We start from the raw sequence: 18,741 nt of genomic DNA on the forward strand, positions 1-18,741 counted from the left end.
TAGCAGGAAGTCATTATTTTGCTCATTGGTCAATTGCTCCAGATTTTAGGTTAGTTACCTTTAAAGGTAACTGAATCTGAAATCTACATATGTTTGTTTCTTCAGTGTATTAAACAGTGGCTAGCATTAGTGGGTCTGGAGAACACCTGTGACAATTCAGGATTTATCAAAGTTTTCTGACTACCTGAATGATGTGAACCTCTTGCAAACTCTCAAGGCAGGCAGCCTTGAGGCTACAATCATTTCAACTCTCTGATCCTTAGTTTAAAACCATTTTACATATTTTCCTTGTCTTCCTCACATAGACTGGCCCATCAAAAGTTGGGATGATGTCTTCTATTCTTTTGTATTTCACAATAAAAAAATCCTTTAAAAAATCAGCTTGCTGGAGTTTCAGTAGTATTTTTCCTAATCAACAAATAATATTAAGCAGGAGCAAGGTACAGTGACTGGCAAATACTTTCAAAGATTTATTGTCAGTAAAATGAATATATTAAGAGAGGAGCTGAAGGGACTGGCCCAAGAATATCTCTAAACAACAAAGAAAATAATTTATTATCAAATGATTCCCAATGTTTCTTGTCCTCCTCCTCCTCCTTGTTCTATTTTTTTTTTTTTTAAGATTTTGTTTATTTGACAGAGAGACACAGCGAGAGAGGGAACAGAAGCAGGGGGAGTGGGAGAGGGAGAAGCAGGCTTCCTGCCAAGCAGGGAGCCCGATGCGGGGCTCAATCCCAGGACCCTGGGATCATGACCTGAGCCAAAAGCAGACCCTTACCAACTGACCCACCTAGGTGCCCCTCCCTCCTTGTTCTTCTTCATTTTTTGTAAACTTTGGTAGAAGACTACTTATGTACTGGTAGAAAGAAATGATTTCTCTAACAACTTCTACCTTTTGAAATAATCTCTTTTGAGTTTTTAGAAAAAATTTCAGAAGTAGAAACTCATTATTCTTATGATTTGATTACCTGATCATTTGATCAAGTGTAAATTTAGCTGATCTATAAACAGTTTTTGAAGTCCCCCTCCCCAAGGGTTGAAAACACATACAATTTTTATTGAAGAATATAATGTATCAATGAAAACAGAGGACCAGGGGGAAGGATGTGGGTCACTGTTGTTTAAGAAAATAAAAAACTCAATGGATTCCTTTAAAACCAAAATTTCCTCATTTAAATAGCAGATACCAGTGGAGAAAAATAAGGTCACTGAGATGTGGTTCCATTCATTCTGCCATCACAGCTACCAAGAAGTGTAGCTTTAGGTGCCTTCCTCAATAGACTGGAGCACGGTCAAAGTTACAGAGGTATCAATGGCTTGAGGCTCAGAGTGTAATGCTCTAGAGAAACCCTGTCCAACAGAACTTTGTGCAATAATGGAAATATCATGTATCTGTGCTGTTCAATGAAGTAGCCAGTAGCTACTTGTGGCCACTGCGCACTTGAAGTATGTCTACTACAAATAATGTTCAGAATTTTAAAATTTGATTTCATTTCAATGAATTTCAATCTCCATAGCCACAGGTGGTTAAGGGTCACTGTATTGGACTATGGAGTTCTAGCAAATTTTTCAGTAAAACAACACTCTCTGGCTTTAAGCTTTTACTTTTAGTTCTTGCCCAGCAATTCAGACATGTCCCCAAAGCTGACTAACTACTGCTCACCATATTGTATTTGGAATCATGACTACACTTTTTTTTAAAAATCAGTTTGGTTTATCATACCTAAGGAAAGGTTGAGTTAAACTTTGTAAATATGCCCTTGGGAAATCAGTCACGTTAAGAAAAGAAGGAGCCCAGTGGGACACAGTGGTACCCCAAAGTGACAAGGCCTGTATGTACAAAGCTAGCAATAGCAGTGTTCAGCTGAACTGGATTTGTTCAAGAGAACATGGCAGCCATCTCTTCGGAACCCCAGAAATAGCGAAGAGTACTTTACAGTTGCCTGGGATCTTTTGTGGACAGACGAGAAGGGCTAAATCAGTGAAACTTGGGTTATAACCGTCATTTTGTTTCCATAAGCACCTGTAGTCTGGTCAATCTTGGGAAAACTTAGGTTACCTGTATTGAGTATGCAGACTTGATGGGCTTCTATCAGTATAATACATTTTGGCAGTTTCACCACGTGTCTTATAAATTTTTTAAATACTAATTCAGGACAATATCCACAATAATTTAAGCAGGTTAAAAAAAAATCCCAAGAGCCAAATACATACTTTCTTTCAGTAAAGGGAAGGATAACTATAAGAAGGATATTTTTTAAACCCCACCAGATGCACAACATTATTTGTATGAATAATATAAAATTGAATTTTTATGAATATCCCAAAGAAACTATATAAATACGAAATTATAATAGCTGAGTTACTTTGCTTTTAGCCTATTGATAACTGCCAACCAACCATTTGAATATAAAAATATATGGGCACACTGGGATATCTTTTGTAAATGTAATCTTTTGTTAATGACATTAAAAAAATAAAGAGATAATAGAAGATCATTTGTTCCTAAAGATCAAAATAAAATAAAAACCAAGTTATAATGTGATTTTATAAAGATATTTGTCTCAAATATTATAAAAAATGAAAATTAACTTAAATCAAAATTGTGCTATTAATGCAAACTGTTATATCTTAAAACAACCACTAACAGACTCTCTGAATAGGCCTATATCAATAAAAGAAATTGAATTGATAATTAATAATCCTCCAAAACAGAAAGCACCAGGCCCAGATGTGCTCACTGGTGAATTCTACCAAACACTTCGGGAAGAAATTATACCAATACTCTATAAACTCTTTCAGAAGATAAAAGCATAGAGGATACTTCCTAATTCATTCCATGGAGCTAGAATTACCCTAAAACCAAAACTAGACAAAGACATTACAAGAAAGGAAAACAACAGACCATTATCTCTCATGAACATTGATATAAAAATCTTCAACAAAACATTAGCAAATTGAATCCAACAATGTATAAAAAGAATAATACAACCATAACCAAGTAGGATTTAGACCAGGTAGAAAATTATTTCAATGTTTGAAAATCAGTTATCATGATACATCACATCAACACGCAGAAGAAGAAAAAAAAATCACAAGATTATATCAATAGGTGCAGAAAAACCATTTTACAAGACCCAATAGCAACGCACGATAAAAGTGCTCAGTAAACTACGAACAGAGGGGAACTTCCTCAGTTGGATAAGGAATGGCTACAAAAAAAACCCTGCATCTAACATTATACTAAGCGGTGAAAAACTAGAAGCTTTCTCATTAAGATCAGGAGCAAGGCAAGGATGCCCCATCTCACCACTCCTTTCAGCATTGTAATGAAAGTCCTGGTTGATATAATAAGAAAAGGAAATAAAAAATATACAGACTGAGAAGGAAGAAATCACACTGTCTTTGCAAATGATATTATTGTCTTATAGGAAATCCAAAAAATTTGACCAAAAAACTTCTGCATCTAATGAGCAATTTTCACAAAGTCATGAGTTCACAATATTAATAAAGAAAAGTCTATTCCTTTCCCATATACTAGCAGTTAACAAGTAGAACTTGAAATTAAAGCCACAGTATCATTTACATTAGCATCCCCCAAACAGAAATAGTTAAATATAAACCTAACAAAATACAAGATCTATACGAAAAACTACAAGACTGATGCATGAATTTGAAGAAAAACTAAAAAGATGAAGAGACAGTCCATGTTCACAGATAGGAAAACTCAATATTTTCAAGATGTTGGTTCTTTCCAACTTGATTTATGGTTTAATGCAATCCTAATAAAAATCCTAGCAAGTTATTTTGTGAATTTCAAAAACTGATTCTAAAATTTATTGGAGAGGCAAAAGAACAGTCAGTAAAATAGTGAAGAATAAGAACAAAATTTAAGGAATGACACCACCTCACTATTTAACTGATAATCCAGACAGTGTGGTAATGGTGCAAGAACAAAGAATTCAATGAAACAGGATAGAGAGCCCAGAAAGAGACCCACATAGTCAACTGATCTTTTTTGTTAATTTATTTAAGTTCAATTTAATTAGCATATGGTGTATTATTAGTTTCAGAGGTAGAATTTAGTGATTCATCAGGTGCATATAACACCCTGTGCTCATTACATCAAGTGCCCTCCTTAATGCCCATCACCTAGCTACCCCATCCCCCAAAAGTCAACTGACCTTAAATAAAGAAACAAAGACAATACAATGGAGAAAAGAAAGTCTCTTCAGCAAATGATGCTGGGATGATGGGATATTCACATAAAAAAGAAGGGGGGCACCTGGGTGGCTCAGTGGGTTAAACCTCTGCCTGCAGCTCAGGTCATGATCCCAGGGTCCTGGGATAGAGCCCCGCATTGGGATCTCTGCTCAGCAGGGAGCCTGCTTCCTCCTCTCTCTCTGCCTCTCTGTCTACTTGTGATCTCTGTTTGTCAAATAAATAAATAAATAAATCTTTAAAAAGAATCTAGACACAGACCTTATAATCCTTGCTAAAGTTAACTCAAAATGGGTCACAGACGTAGATGACTTTGGGTTTGGCAACGACTTTTAAAATACAATACCAGGGGCGCCTGCTATTAAACATAGTATTAGAAGTCCTAGCCTCAGCAATCAGACAACAAAAAGAAATTAAAGGCATCCAAATTGGTAAAGAAGAAGTCAAACTATCACTCTTTGCAGATGATATGATACTATATGTGGAAAACCCAAAAGACTCCACTCCAAAACTGCTAGAACTTGTACAGGAATTCAGTAAAGTGTCAGGATATAAAATCAATGCACAGAAATCAGCTGCATTTCTGTACACCAACAACAAGACTGAAGAAAGAGAAATTAAGGAGTCAATCCCATTTACAATTGTACCCAAAACTATAAGATACCTAGGAATAAACCTAACCAAAGAGATTAAGAATCTATACGCAGAAAATTATAAAGTACTCATGAAAGAAATTGAGGAAGACACAAAAAAATGGGAAAATGTTCCATGCTCCTGGATTGGAAGAATAAATATTGTGAAAATGTCCATGCTACCTAAAGCAATCTACACCTTTAATGCAATCCCTATCAAAATACCATCCATTTTTTTCAAAGAAATGGAACAAATAATCCTAAAATTTATATGGAACCAGAAAAGACCTCGAATAGCCAAAGGAATATTGAAGAACAAAGCCAAAGTTGGTGGCATCACAATTCTGGACTTCAAGCTCTATTACAAAGCTGTCATCATCAAGACAGCATGGTACTGGCACAAAAACAGACACATAGATCAGTGGAACAGAATAGAGAGCCCAGAAATCGACCCTCAACTCTATGGTCAACTAATCTTCGACAAAGCAGGAAAGAATGTCCAATGGAAAAAAGACAGCCTCTCCAATAAATGGTGCTGGGAAAATTGGACAGCCACATGCAGAAAAATGAAATTGGACCACTTCCTTACACCACACACGAAAATAGATTCCAAATGGATGAAGGACCTCAATGTGAGAAAGGAATCCATCAAAATCCTTGAGGAGAATGCAGGCAGCAACCTCTTCGACCTCAGCCGTAGCAACATCTTCCTAGGAACAACGGCAAAGGCAAGGGAAGCAAGGGCAAAAATGAACTATTGGGATTTCATCAAGATCAAAAGCTTTTGCACAGCAAAGGAAACAGTTAACAAAACCAAAAGACAACTGACAGAATGGGAGAAGGTATTTGCAAACGACATATCAGATAAAGGGCTAGTATCCAAAATCTATAAGGAACTTAGCAAACTCAACACCCAAAGAACAAACAATCCAATCAAGAAATGGGCAGAGGACATGAACAGACATTTCTGCAAAGAAGACATCCAGATGGCCAACAGACACATGAAAAAGTGCTCCACGTCACTCGGCATCAGGGAAATACAAATCAAAACCACAATGAGATATCACCTCACACCAGTCAGAATGGCTAAAATGAACAAGTCAGGAAATGACAGATGCTGGAGAGGATGTGGAGAAAGGGGAACCCTCCTCCACTGTTGGTGGGAATGCAAGCTGGTGCAACCACTCTGGAAAACAACATGGAGGTTCCTCAAAATGTTGAAAATAGAACTACCCTATGACCCAGCAATTGCACTACTGGGTATTTACCCTAAAGATACAAACATAGTGATCCGAAGGGGCACGTGTACCCGAATGTTTATAGCAGCAATGTCTACAATAGCCAAACTCTGGAAAGAACCTAATGTCCATCAACAGATGAATGGATAAAGAAGATGTGGTATATATACACAATGGAATATTATGCAGCCATCAAAAGAAATGAAATCTTGCCATTTGCGACGACGTGGATGGAACTAGAGCGTATCATGCTTAGTGAAATAAGTCAATCGGAGAAAGACAACTATCATATGATCTCCCTGATATGAGGACATGGAGAAGCAACATGGGGGGGTAGGGGGATAGGAGAAGAATAAATGAAACAAGATGGGATGGGGAGGGAGACAAACCATAAATGACTCTTAATCTCACAAAACAAACTGGGGGTTCCTGGGGGGAGGTGGGATTGGGAGAGGGGGAGCGGGCTATGGACATTGGGGAGGGGAGGCGAACCATAAGAGACTATGGACTCTGAAAAACAACCTGAGGGTTTTGAAGGGTCAGGGGTGGGAGGTTGGGGCAACCTGAGGGTTTTGAAGGGTCAAGGGTGGGAGGTTGGGGGAACAGGTAATGGGGAGGGCACGTTTTGCATGGAGCACTGGGTGTTGTGCAAAAAGAATGAATACTGTTACGCTGAAAAAATAAATAAAATGGAAAAAAATGTGCAACACAAAAAAAAAGAAAGTATATAATACACATAACATATAAAATATGTATTAATTAGCTGTCAATCAGCAAGACTTCTAGTCAACAGTAAACTATAAGTAGTTAAGTTTTGGGGGAAGCAACAGTTATATGCAGATTTTCAACTGCATGGTGACTGACTGGGGGGATTGGTACCTTTAACCCCTATATTGTTCAAGGGTCAACTGTGCTTTTTACATTTTTATTATTTTTTTGAGATTTTAATTATTTATTTTAGAGAGAGAGAGCAGGAGGGAGGGGCAAAAGGAGAAGGAGAAGCAGACTGTGCTGAGCATGGAGCCTGACACGTGGCTCAATCGCAGGACCCTGAGATCAGGACCTGAGCCAAAACCAAGAGTCGGATGCTTAACTGCTTGCACTACCTAGGTGCCCCCAACGGTGTTTTTGTGGTTGTTGTTTTAACGGTGTTTTTTAAATATGGTCTTTTTGTGCATTTTCTATCACTTAATTATTAACCTGGATTCTTAAATGTATATATGATCACTTTATACACATATAAAACAACAATTATTATGTTACACAATGCAGTACTTTTCAGTTTACAATGTACCTTCATGTAGTCTCACCACAAATTATAAGGTAGATAATGGCTGTTTTTACTGAGCACCATTTATCTGCCAAACAAACATGAAATTTTCAGTCCTCAAGCAACTCTGCCAAGTTTCATAAATTTCATACTTCATAAACATGAAATTAAGACTCAGAGAAGCATAAGAGGAATAAGAGGAATTAATATAGCTAATTCATCATAGTGTACATTTTCATTCTACCCAGGGATGAAGAATGCGGGTATCCTAGATGTTTAAACCCTAAACGCAGATTTGCAGTGATTTAAAATTGAGGTAAGGTGTAGTTTAGGTGATAAATTCCAGTCCTAACTATAACCTTTTAGTTTTAGGTTCCAAAGTGAAAGCCTCAATTTTATTGGTAACAAATATATTATCAAAAATTATCTGGTTAAATAAACAGAAAATTCCATGGTAAATAATTGACATGTTCAGCCCCAAAGTGAAATAAACATCATAAAGGAGACGAAGAGTTAGGCAGACACAAGTTAAAGGAGAGGTATCCATCTTGAACTATGTCATTACTAAAATGACCTCGATGACTTAGGTAGAGTTCCAGTCAAAACAGTTTAGAAGTAGTGTTAATTTTGTTAAGTGTGAAACTATACTGTAGTTTTTATATATTTAAAGGGTCCTTAATCCATTACAGATGAATTCTGAAGTATTTATGGTAAAATTATATGATGTATGGGATTTACTAAAAAAAAAGAAAAAAGAAAGAAAATCCAGGAGAAAAAAGGGAGGGGAAAGATGGATGACATGACTGGCAACATGTTGATAACAGCTGAAACTGGGAATTTACTGGGGGCACACAGTGTGTTGGAAATTTTCCATAATGAAAGTTAAAATGTAATTGAACAAAAGTTAGGTGGTTTATAATCATTTAGGTAGTTTATAACAATTACTGAAGAAAAAGAACATAATGAAATTCATAAACTGTTAAAGCAGATAGAAATATATAGTATGTGTTATTTTTTTTTAAAGATTTTATTTATTTATTTGACAGACAGAGATCACAAGTAGGCAGAGAGGCAGACAGAGAGAGAGGAGGAAGCAGGCTCCTCGCAGAGCAGAGAGCCCGATGTGGGGCTCGATCCCAGGACCCCGGGATCATGACCTGAGCCGACGGCAGAGCCTTTAACCCAATGAGCCACCCAGGTGCCCTATAGTTGTGTTATTTGATCGATGAAATTAATCAGGGGGTACCTGGCTGACACCATGTGACTCTTGATCTTGGGGTTGTAAATTTGAGCCTCATGTTGGGTGTAGAGATTATTTAAAAATAAAATCTTTAAATAAAATTAAATTAATCAGAAATAACAAAGTAACTAAAAATGTTGGGTCACAAATCAAAAGAACAGAAAAAGAAATATTTGAAAGATAAACTGGCTCTCCAGTAATATGTTTAAATAATAATCCCCACACTTAGTTTTCACAATGGCAATAAGAAAAGACCTGGACTCACAGATATAGAGTTAAAAAGAATCTATCAGGTTCCTTAGTTTTAAAAAAAAAAATCACAATTTAAAAAATGTTTTATTTTTAAAATTTTAATATTTTTATTTTTAATATTTTAAAATTTAAATATTTTTTAAAATATAAAAATTAAAAAGTTTTAAATATCATAATTACAGTTTCAAGTTCAAGTGACAGCAAGCATCCAATATCACATTCCACTAGGAGGCCATGACCATTACCTCTTTCTTCTTGTCTGCAAACATATTTTTAATAGTCTATTCTCTTCCACAGGGTGATAATCATGGGTATTACATTTAAATGGATTGCCAAGAATGTAAAAGGTTAGGAAATATGTTAAGGAAATCACATAATCTATTACAAAGAATGTCTAATTTAGTCTTTCTAAGAGTATCTCCACTTCTAGAATATACACAATGTATATTCAGACAACAGGTATGAAAATCAGATACCTTACCTACTGTAAATTAATTAAGGTACTAACAGTACCTTAAGGATTTGGTAAGTAAATATCACTCTTAAGGTGTTTCCCAAACTGAACTAACTCAGCTTCAGAATCTAAAGAAATCACCTTCATCCATAGTTTATCACTAGCCATGGCTAGGGAACATAATTAGGTGGGGCGCCTGGGTGCCTCGGTTGATTAAGCATCCAACTCTTGATCTCAGCTCGGGTCTTGATCTCAGAGTCACGAGTTCAAGCCCTCTGTTGGAGCCTATGTTTTAAAAAAAAAAAAAAGGAAAAAAAAAAGGACCGTAACTTGGCAATCATGGAAGCTTCTTTTGTGGAGGAAACAAACTCAACTCTGAGAAAAAAACATCGAGATACTAACAGTCAGAAGTCTCCCAGCAATGAAGTCTACCAGTTTAAAAAGCCCCACCCAATTACAGAGTCTCCAGATCACTTAGTAGTGACTCATTCTCAAATATGAAGAGACAGCCAAGGTTCACCAGACACCTGAAGGAAAATGTCCAATAACAAAGAGAAACAGAAAACAATAAGCAAAATGACCATAAGAACCATTGACAATGCAGGATTCATAACAACCCTTTAAAAAAAAAAAAAAACAGAAACAAACAAAAAAACCAAAAACCAAAGCTGAAGTGAAATATTTTCAAAGAAATAAGAGATTATATTTATGAAACTAGAATAAGAATAGGAATCACCAGAAAACAAGATAGAACTTTAGAAATTTAAATAACCAAAATTTTAAAATTAAAGAGAAGCGGAAACTTGGGGGGAAATCTTCCAGAAAGAATTGGAAGAGTAGGAGGCAAAAACAAACAAACAAACAACAACAACAAAAACACCACCAGAAAATGGGAGAGAAAAGTAAATTATAGGAGCAATCCAAGAGATGTAAACTTTGGCTTACTGGAATTCTAGGAAGAGAGAACAAGAGAAAAAGGCAGAAAGGGAATTTTCAAAGAAATAACACCTGATTTTTAAAACAGGCACATGTTATCTTGATAAAAATTTAAATTCATTAAAAATGAAATAGGTAATCACATATCTCAGAGCTTAGGTGTTCACCTACCTAAAGTAGGTATATGGACATTATTATATGCTATACTATATCGTCCTCTAGTTATATATATATTTAAATAGATTCTGCTGTCTTCTCACCTAAACTGTAAACTCTTCAAAGCCAGGAATAATATTTGCTACTCATGGCAGGCACATATTTTATTTCTGATAAATACTAGTTAAACTCATTTGCTTTCAAGATGATTTTGGTTTCTATTAAGCTCTATGACTCTTTAAGAAGGTTCTGTCTTTCAGCTTTGATACAAAAGGTAAAGGTCATTCTTGGCTAAAACAGTTACTCAAAACTCCAGGAACAACTCTGAGAATCCAGTTCCTAACATCGTTTGGAATGAAGTCACTCTATTAAACAATGATAAATTTTTTTTCTTTTTTTTTTTAATTTATTTTTTCAGCATAACAGTATTCATTGTTTTTGCACAACACCCAGTGCTCCATGCAATATGTGCCCTCCCTATTACCCACCACCTGGTTCCCCCAACCTCCCACCCCCGTCCCTTCAAAACCCTCAGGTTGTTTTTCGGAGTCCATAGTCTCCCATGGTTGGCCCCCCCTTCCAATTTCCCTCAACTTCCTTCTCCTCTCCGTCTCCCAATGTCCTCCATGTCATTTGTTATGCTCCACAAATAAGTGAAACCAAATGATACTTGACTCTCTCTGCTTAAACAATGATAAATTGAAAGCTGGTCAAATGGCCTTTGTTTAAATAGCCTTTAAAGTTTTAGCCCATTCAATCTTCTTTTCAGAAAACTTAATCTGAGCCTCCATCCAGACACATAGTTCTATGGTACCAGTTAGTGGAATATGTAGGCTATGAATCAGACTCCACTGTGGAAAACTAATCCTTGAGTCACGATCATAATATTCCACTGGCATCCACCCCAGGGACAAGGTATTCATTTAAGAGTGCTGCTCTTTCATGCAAAGGCTGAAGCGTCAAGTAGCTCCCACTCATTATTACAGTCATCCCTTAAATATCCTAGTTTGGTTATCTGTTTGAGCAAGGCTGTCTGATCACTCTCATCTATCAGGATTCTACAGTCATCTCTCCCATTCCAAAGGGTCCCTTTGTTTTGGTTTTTAATTTAATAAATATTTATTGAGTGTCTGTTTTGAGCAAGGCACTGTTCTAGGTACTGGAAATATAGCAATGAGTAAGACAAAAAGTCCCTGATCCGGGGACTTACATCCTAGTAAAGTAGAACCCAGAAAAGTTTACCCATTTGCTTAATTTTTTTCTCTAGAATCACCCTCTGATTAAGTCTAGAAATTTTACATTTGCTTGTGTGCTTGCTTACCTATCTATTTCTATCTCCCCATCTTTAAGTATTTTTTGCTATGCTTCCATTTCCCCACTTACCTGAAATGTTTAATATCTTATTAGGCTCCCTGAATTAGGTTAAGCCACAAGCGGCTACAAAGTCTACAAAAACCAGCTACCAAGATTTCTTAAAGTGCTCCAGTGGGAGGACAGGTCCTAAGTTTTCATGTCCTGCTTTATATTTGAGAAGTAATATATACTTTTAAGAAGCATAACAAAGTTGTATGTAATGAATTTCTAAATTTTCTCCTTATAGGACTATCAAAAGGATAGTTCATAAGTAAGCACTGATTATATATGGTTTTTCAATTCGTTACACAAACCAGTGTAAGATTTAAAAATTCTTGGTAGTACCCTAATTGATGCTGCTATAGGAAAGTATATTGAAAAGATTCAAAATGTTCGTAAAGAAGGAGGTAGAAGATATTGCTTGAAAAAGCCAAAATATTTAAGAAACATATAGTATTTCAATTGTGTATTTTTCAAATCTCATGCTGAGAGGGGGAAAAAAACTAATGTAGGCAACAGTTTTAAGAACAACATAGACCAGAATTAGAGCCATTATAAATTTAAGAGCTTCCCTTAAGTAGAACCACAAATGTTATAGACTAATATTTTTAAATTCTTAATTGAAACTAAAATGTAATCCTGGAAAATTTAATAGAATTCTGCAAGAGTCATATTAAAGTTCTTTTATAAAGCAGGTAGGCAACCTTGCCCTTGAACATTTCTTGGTCCAAACAACCTCTTCTATATTACATGGTCTCAATCAATAATGAATCTAATGCCTAAGTAGACTTAAAATTCATTGCAAATTATTTTTGCCCTGGCCACAGTATACCTGTAGCTCTGCTGTATGTAAAAGTGGGAGAAAGACTCATCGAATACTTCAACTATAAACTGTTCTCATAAAAGAATGGTCTTCTCAAAGTGTGTTTAAGAAATTAGCAGCATTGATATGACTTCAGAACTTGTTAAAAAGATGGAACTCTCAGACATCCCAGACCTATAGAACCAGAATCTGCCTTTTAATAAGATCTCCAGGAGATGTGCATGGGCATGAAAATTTGAGAATTACTGGTCCAATTGAAAACTTAAGGAATTTTCCAGTTGCAATCTTCAAAACATTAGAAGGCAGCTTGCCAACAAAAATTTGAGAGAATAAGGGGAAAAAAGGAAGTAGTCCTGGATAATATTATTTTAGCTATATCATAAAATGTCACACACTCAGCTTTTTAAGGGGGACAAAAGACAAAAAAAATCTGTAAAGAATGTTTCTGTATTTATTTAAAAATTTTTTTTTAGATTTTTTATTTATTACTTATTTGACAGACAGAGATCACAAGTAAACAGAGAGGCAGGCAGAGAGAGAGGAAGGGAAGCAGTCTTGCTGCGGAGCAGAGAGCCCGATGTGAGGCTCGATCCCAGGACCTTGGGATCATGACCTGAGCCAAAGGCAGAGGCTTTAACCCACTGAGCCCAGAATGTTTCTGTATTTAACAAACAACTGAATTTAAAGAGATTGTCTATTGTACCACCACTATCCTTGATGTAAATTTCTTTTTTTTTTGTAATGTTTTTTTTCTATTAAGGCGTACCAAACAATGTTTCACAGTGTGAATCAAGAGAAAGCCTGATGTTCCCCCTACTTCCCACCCCCACAGATATCTAGATCCTAACTAGAAAGATCATGGATTCGCTTGGTCAAGATGTTCTTCGTGTTACTAGCCCAAGAATTGAACTGCAAGGAACAAAAACAAGCTATCCACTTGCCCTTTCAAAGTTCTCAGATCTGCTCTAGTTCTATCTAAGAAGCTTTGTTAAATCTCAGGGTTCGTAAAATTGCTTTTCAACAACTGCTCCCATGTCCGGACAGATTTGCTCATCTCTTGCCTTGAAATGCTTTCTTCCATTGCTAAGTGTCTGTCTTCATCTGACTATAGTCTTCCAGTCTCACACAGGGCAAACAAAGAATACAGAACCCCACACTTGAGCAATACTTCAGGTATTTCCTGGACATGTTGACAAGATTATTGGTTCCCTTTCTTAGCACTCATTCACGCCTGCTAACCACCCTGCTGACCTCAACACAGGCTAGCCCCACACAGGGACTGTGCCCAACCCCTTCAGCCCAAACAGCCTCCTGGTCCTGACTTCTCCTGGTCTATCTTGTTCACTGTCACCCAAATGCAGAGGGACAGTGGGTCTAGAAGGGGGAGCCCTCACAACGGCTAGTACACAGCGGGCTCCATATCCTGGAAGAAGCCCATGACAGAAAGACAGAGACGTCTATTTTCTGAGTAGTTTGTGGCCACCGTCCTTTTAACCCTGACTTGCTTCCTATGGGGAGGCTCTGTTTTTGTTTCATCCCCTTTTTGGTGGTAGAGAGAGGAGGAGAAAGTTAAGAATGATACTGTTCAAAGTGAGCTGTGACTACTCATAGGCAGGGTCAAGTCTGCACTCCTAACGTGTTGTTTCTTTAATTTCAGATTACTGAATCTCCAGATCTGGTTTCACTGCTCATACTCGCTTATACTATAGTTCAAAAGCAAAAGAATAGAGAACTAGAAGCCCCGTCCTCCCCTAGAGGCTAGGTTGCAATATTCTCGTGGACAGAGAATTTGTGCATTTATATCCACCCAACACCATGTCTTCTGTATACCAACCATTCAGTATATACGGTGCCCACACTAACTCATGCCTGTTTTATAACACTGATATTTCTCTTCCTTATATGTTTCATTCTCTCTTCAGCCCGGCTTTCACGCTCCACCCCTGATCACACTCTTGCTGAAGTCACCACGGACCTCCTAACCGCCCCAGACGTGTGGGTTTTGTGGTCCTGTGTGCTGCCCTCCTTGAATTGTCCCTTCCCTTGACTTCTGGGCTTCCCTGCTCTCCTGGCCTCTCTGCCTCTCCAGTGGCTCTTCTTAGTCTGCTGATCATCTCTTCTTCTGCTGTCCCCCATAGTCTGTGGTCCCCAGAATTCTGATTTACTACCCCCTCCCATCTCCCTTTTATGCTTTTTGGTTCATCCTTAGCTAAGGCCTTGACTATATTGTATAGTCCATTTCCAGCCCTCGCTTCTCTCCGGAGCCCTGATCCTGCATCTCCACCAGCACCCAGGGGCACCCTCTCAATACATGAACCTGATACCGCATGATTTCTCCATCGTCCTCCCAATCTGCCCTTCTCCTGGATCCTCTTGTTCATGCCATCCCCTTTCACACAGCTAGCCTTGCACGTGCCGCTGCTTCTGCCTGGAGCAACGACTCTCAACAGGAATCCATTTTGCCCTAGAGGACCTTTGGCAACATCTGGAGGCATTTTCTGATTGTCACAACTAGAAGAGAGGGGTGCTACGGGCATCTAAGGAGAGGCCAGCGATGCTGCTGGACATCCTAAGGCACCAGACAGCACTCCCACAAGAAAAAGTATCCAGTCCAAATGTCAACAGTGCCGAAATTGAGAATCCCTACTCCAGAACACCCTCTTTGCCTTCTCTGCCTGGTGAACTCCAACTCACCTACCGAGACTCAGCTCAAATGTCACCACCTCTGTGAAGTCTCCCTCTATCAACCAGGTCCTCTCCTCCAGAGGAGTACTCTTGTCTCTTTCTCACCTTCTCATACACGCCTCTATTTTAGCACATCACCCGTTAGACTGAATTTGTTTGTTTACCAGCATATCTCTATTACTAGCATGGGAGTTCCCCCAAGGAGACCGTATTTTATTATCTTTTGTTCCCAGGGCTTGGGTCAGTGTCTGGCAAACATTAGGCACTCAAATGTGTGCCAGATGAATGAATTAAAGAAATCATATCTACAGAGAAATCAGAAGTGTTTCCGAAGCAAACAACTCAGCTCCCTGAACCACTCTGAAATCAATATTCTGGTTCCTCTGAGGGTACCTGGGTGGCTCAGTGGGTTAAAGCCTCTGCCTTTGGCTCAGGTCATGATCTCAGGGTCCTGGGATCGAGCCCCACATCGGGCTCTCTGCTCGGCAGGGAGCCTGTTTCCCCCTGCCTCTCTGTCTATTTGTGATCTCTTTCTTTCTGTCAAATAAATAAGTAAAATCTTAAAAAAAAATTAAAAAAAAAATTCTAGTTTTTCAGTTCTAAGAGATATGCATTCACAAGTGTACATCTCTTGCCAAATTTCTAAAATGGGTCATTCACATTGCTGCATCACAGTTTTAGAGTCAATATTTAAAAACTATATTAGTTTTTATAGGAAAGATTAAGTGTTTAAAATAAATTTAACCGAATGTCTCTAAATAGTCTGCTAAAGTTAACAGAACTGTGAAAATAATGGAACACTAAAACAAATACATATTTAAAACACTTATTTTAAGAAGAACAACTAAGTAAATTATTAAAATGTGTGATCTTGAGATTAGTGTTAAAGGCTTTTGAAATAATTGAGAAAGGGTTTTTTAAAGTTCTACCACACCAGGCTTAAACAATTTACCCACCCAGGATGAAGCAACAGGAAATGAAGAAAAAATCTGTAACATAAAGAAAAAATGGAAAGCCAAACTTCTGGATAAAAATGTGCAGCTATGTGAAGAATGGAACAATGGAACAAGAATGTACAAACTTGTGCACAATGCTGAGGTATTTTAAATAATAGGATAACAAAATCTCTGAGCATCCTAACAACATAACATAGGTGATTTAGAGAACAACAGACAGGAGAAAATAAAGTAACAACTGAGTAAACTGCCCACAGAGTTTAGAAAACTGAAGAGTCATTTTTATAACTAGATAAAAACTATTTCTTGACTGAGCTGACAAAATATTACAATGTTGAAACATCAACTATCTACTTTCATGTCAAATGTCATTACACAGCCTTTACAAAAGTAATATTGTATTTCAGCAAGTATATATAAGAAACATATGCCAGTTATTGTTATGTTCTTTGACAGCAAATAAATAAAACAAACATTATCACACAGACTACAAAGTCCCATTTTCATTCTAAGTTGTAAACACAGAACAGGGCTCTGTTGCAGATACAGGTGAAAGTTCTCACTAGATTTTAAAATATTAGCCATTAATGAGTGGTTACTACAGAGAGCTAGAAACGGGATATTATGCTGCTGGAGACTGGTAGCTAAACACATAAGAAAAGAATTTCTAGACTCTCAGTGCTTTAAAAACCAGGGTCCCTGACCAAAGCAGTGATTTAATTTCACGGCTGCTCAGTACAGATAGCTGACATTACTAAATGCTACTCCAATATCAACTTGTTAAATGTGAATCCAGACTCAGCATATCAGAATACTAACCCAGACTAACTGGAGTCATGGGAAATATTTTGGGAGCTGTTTATTTATAAATGAGTTACAATATACCACTATAATTAGATTAATATATAATTATTGATAAACACGGGATTATTTCTAAAACCCCTGTATTGTTGCCACTGCTAAGTTTAGGAAAAACAACATTAGCATTTTCCTTTTAAAATAAGCCTTTACCAATCAATTGGATCAATTTAGATCTAGTTTATGTTGAATTTAGTGGTTGCAGCATTGCTTACCAATACTTTTATGTAGAGTTGTTTAACAAACATTAAATGGAGGAACGAATCAAAGCTCTCCAACAAATTACACATTTCTGAACTATTTATAATCCAATAATCTCCCAAAAAACAGAATGTGCACAAAGCTAGACATTTGGCTGTCACAAAAAAATATTTAAGTTAGCTTACCTATGTTAAATAAAAAACAATAAAAGTGTATATTTTTTTGCTATGCAAAAGGCATTTAGTCACACTTTACTAAAAAACATTAAAAATACCTTTTTTCAAAAGTGTCATTAACAACAAACTATAATATTACCACAAAATCAACTATTTTAAGGCTATGTCTATAAATATTTCTAGGTTAATTATTCCTTTCAGATTTATTTCCTTAAATGTAAGATAAGTTTACAAGGTACAAGTAATTCAATTAGCAAATTATTAATATGTTTCTTTATAATGTCACTTCATTGCTTTCTTTCAGGGGGCAAAACAGTTCCATGGATTATCATCCTCTAAAAACTAGTTTCTTAAAAATCTTATAAATAAAATTATCTTAAAATATAGATCAGAATTTGAAATCTGATCTTTATTCATTTTCAGTAAAGTAGCTGCTTACATTAACATCTGGGTATTGGGTAACAATAATTACATTTATGAAATTTGAAAAGAGAGAAAACTGTCATTTACTTAATATTTTATTTACCTAAAGCCACTTGTCCAGAAGTGAAAAAAAAATTTTTTAATATAGATACTGAGTTATATAAACACAGATAAACAGATAAGACTTTTTTTCCCCCCTCAACTATTATGTACTGTCATCTAGAACTGGTTTAGTCAGAAAAAAATTTTAATTTCCTGGAATCTGGCAAGACCTTCCAAATACAGAAATTTTTAAAATCTACTTAAGTTCAAATACTTTGGAAAATCTAGTTAAGTTCAAATACTTTGGAAAGGCTCAATTATATAAAAAACTATTTTGGTTAAGATTCATTAAAGTTAAATGACTAATAAACAAAATTATCAAAATAACAAATTACTAAAGTAACTAGAAGAGTATGGGAAACGCCTAGCAATTGAAACCAAATTCAAAAAATATAAAATTTATAATTCAATACTGTTGAAAGACCGAGTTACATTTTAGAAGCAGTCTTAACTGGTAGCTAAAGGAAAATTGGGTGGAAACAAAATTCCTGTGGTTAAGGGTATATACAAATGCAAATGCCATTTATTTTTCCTCTGCTTTAAACATGCAGAATAATCATTTTTATCAATGTTCTACTAAATACACATACTTTAGAGGAACATTTTCTTCACGTTCATTTGTGACAACATTTTTACATTTTTATGTAGGCTTTTTATTGCTTAATATTTTAAATAAGCATTCTATATTTTACCTTATTTCACAATGATTAAAGGGGGTGAATACTAAGTGAACATTTTTGAAAGAGGAATAAAATATGGAGTTAG

At 36.4% G+C, this 18,741-nt stretch overlaps 1 protein-coding gene across 3 annotated transcripts in view; it reads right to left on the reverse strand.

Moving 5' to 3' along the window:
* Positions 1 to 18,741, reverse strand: part of NEDD4 (NEDD4 E3 ubiquitin protein ligase) — a 121,398-nt gene that overhangs the window by 51,521 nt on the left and 51,136 nt on the right. The gene's annotated exons all lie outside the window — the stretch shown is intronic.

Source organism: Meles meles, chromosome 6 (genome assembly GCF_922984935.1).
Source record: "Meles meles chromosome 6, mMelMel3.1 paternal haplotype, whole genome shotgun sequence".
Lineage (NCBI taxonomy): Eukaryota > Metazoa > Chordata > Mammalia > Carnivora > Mustelidae > Meles > Meles meles.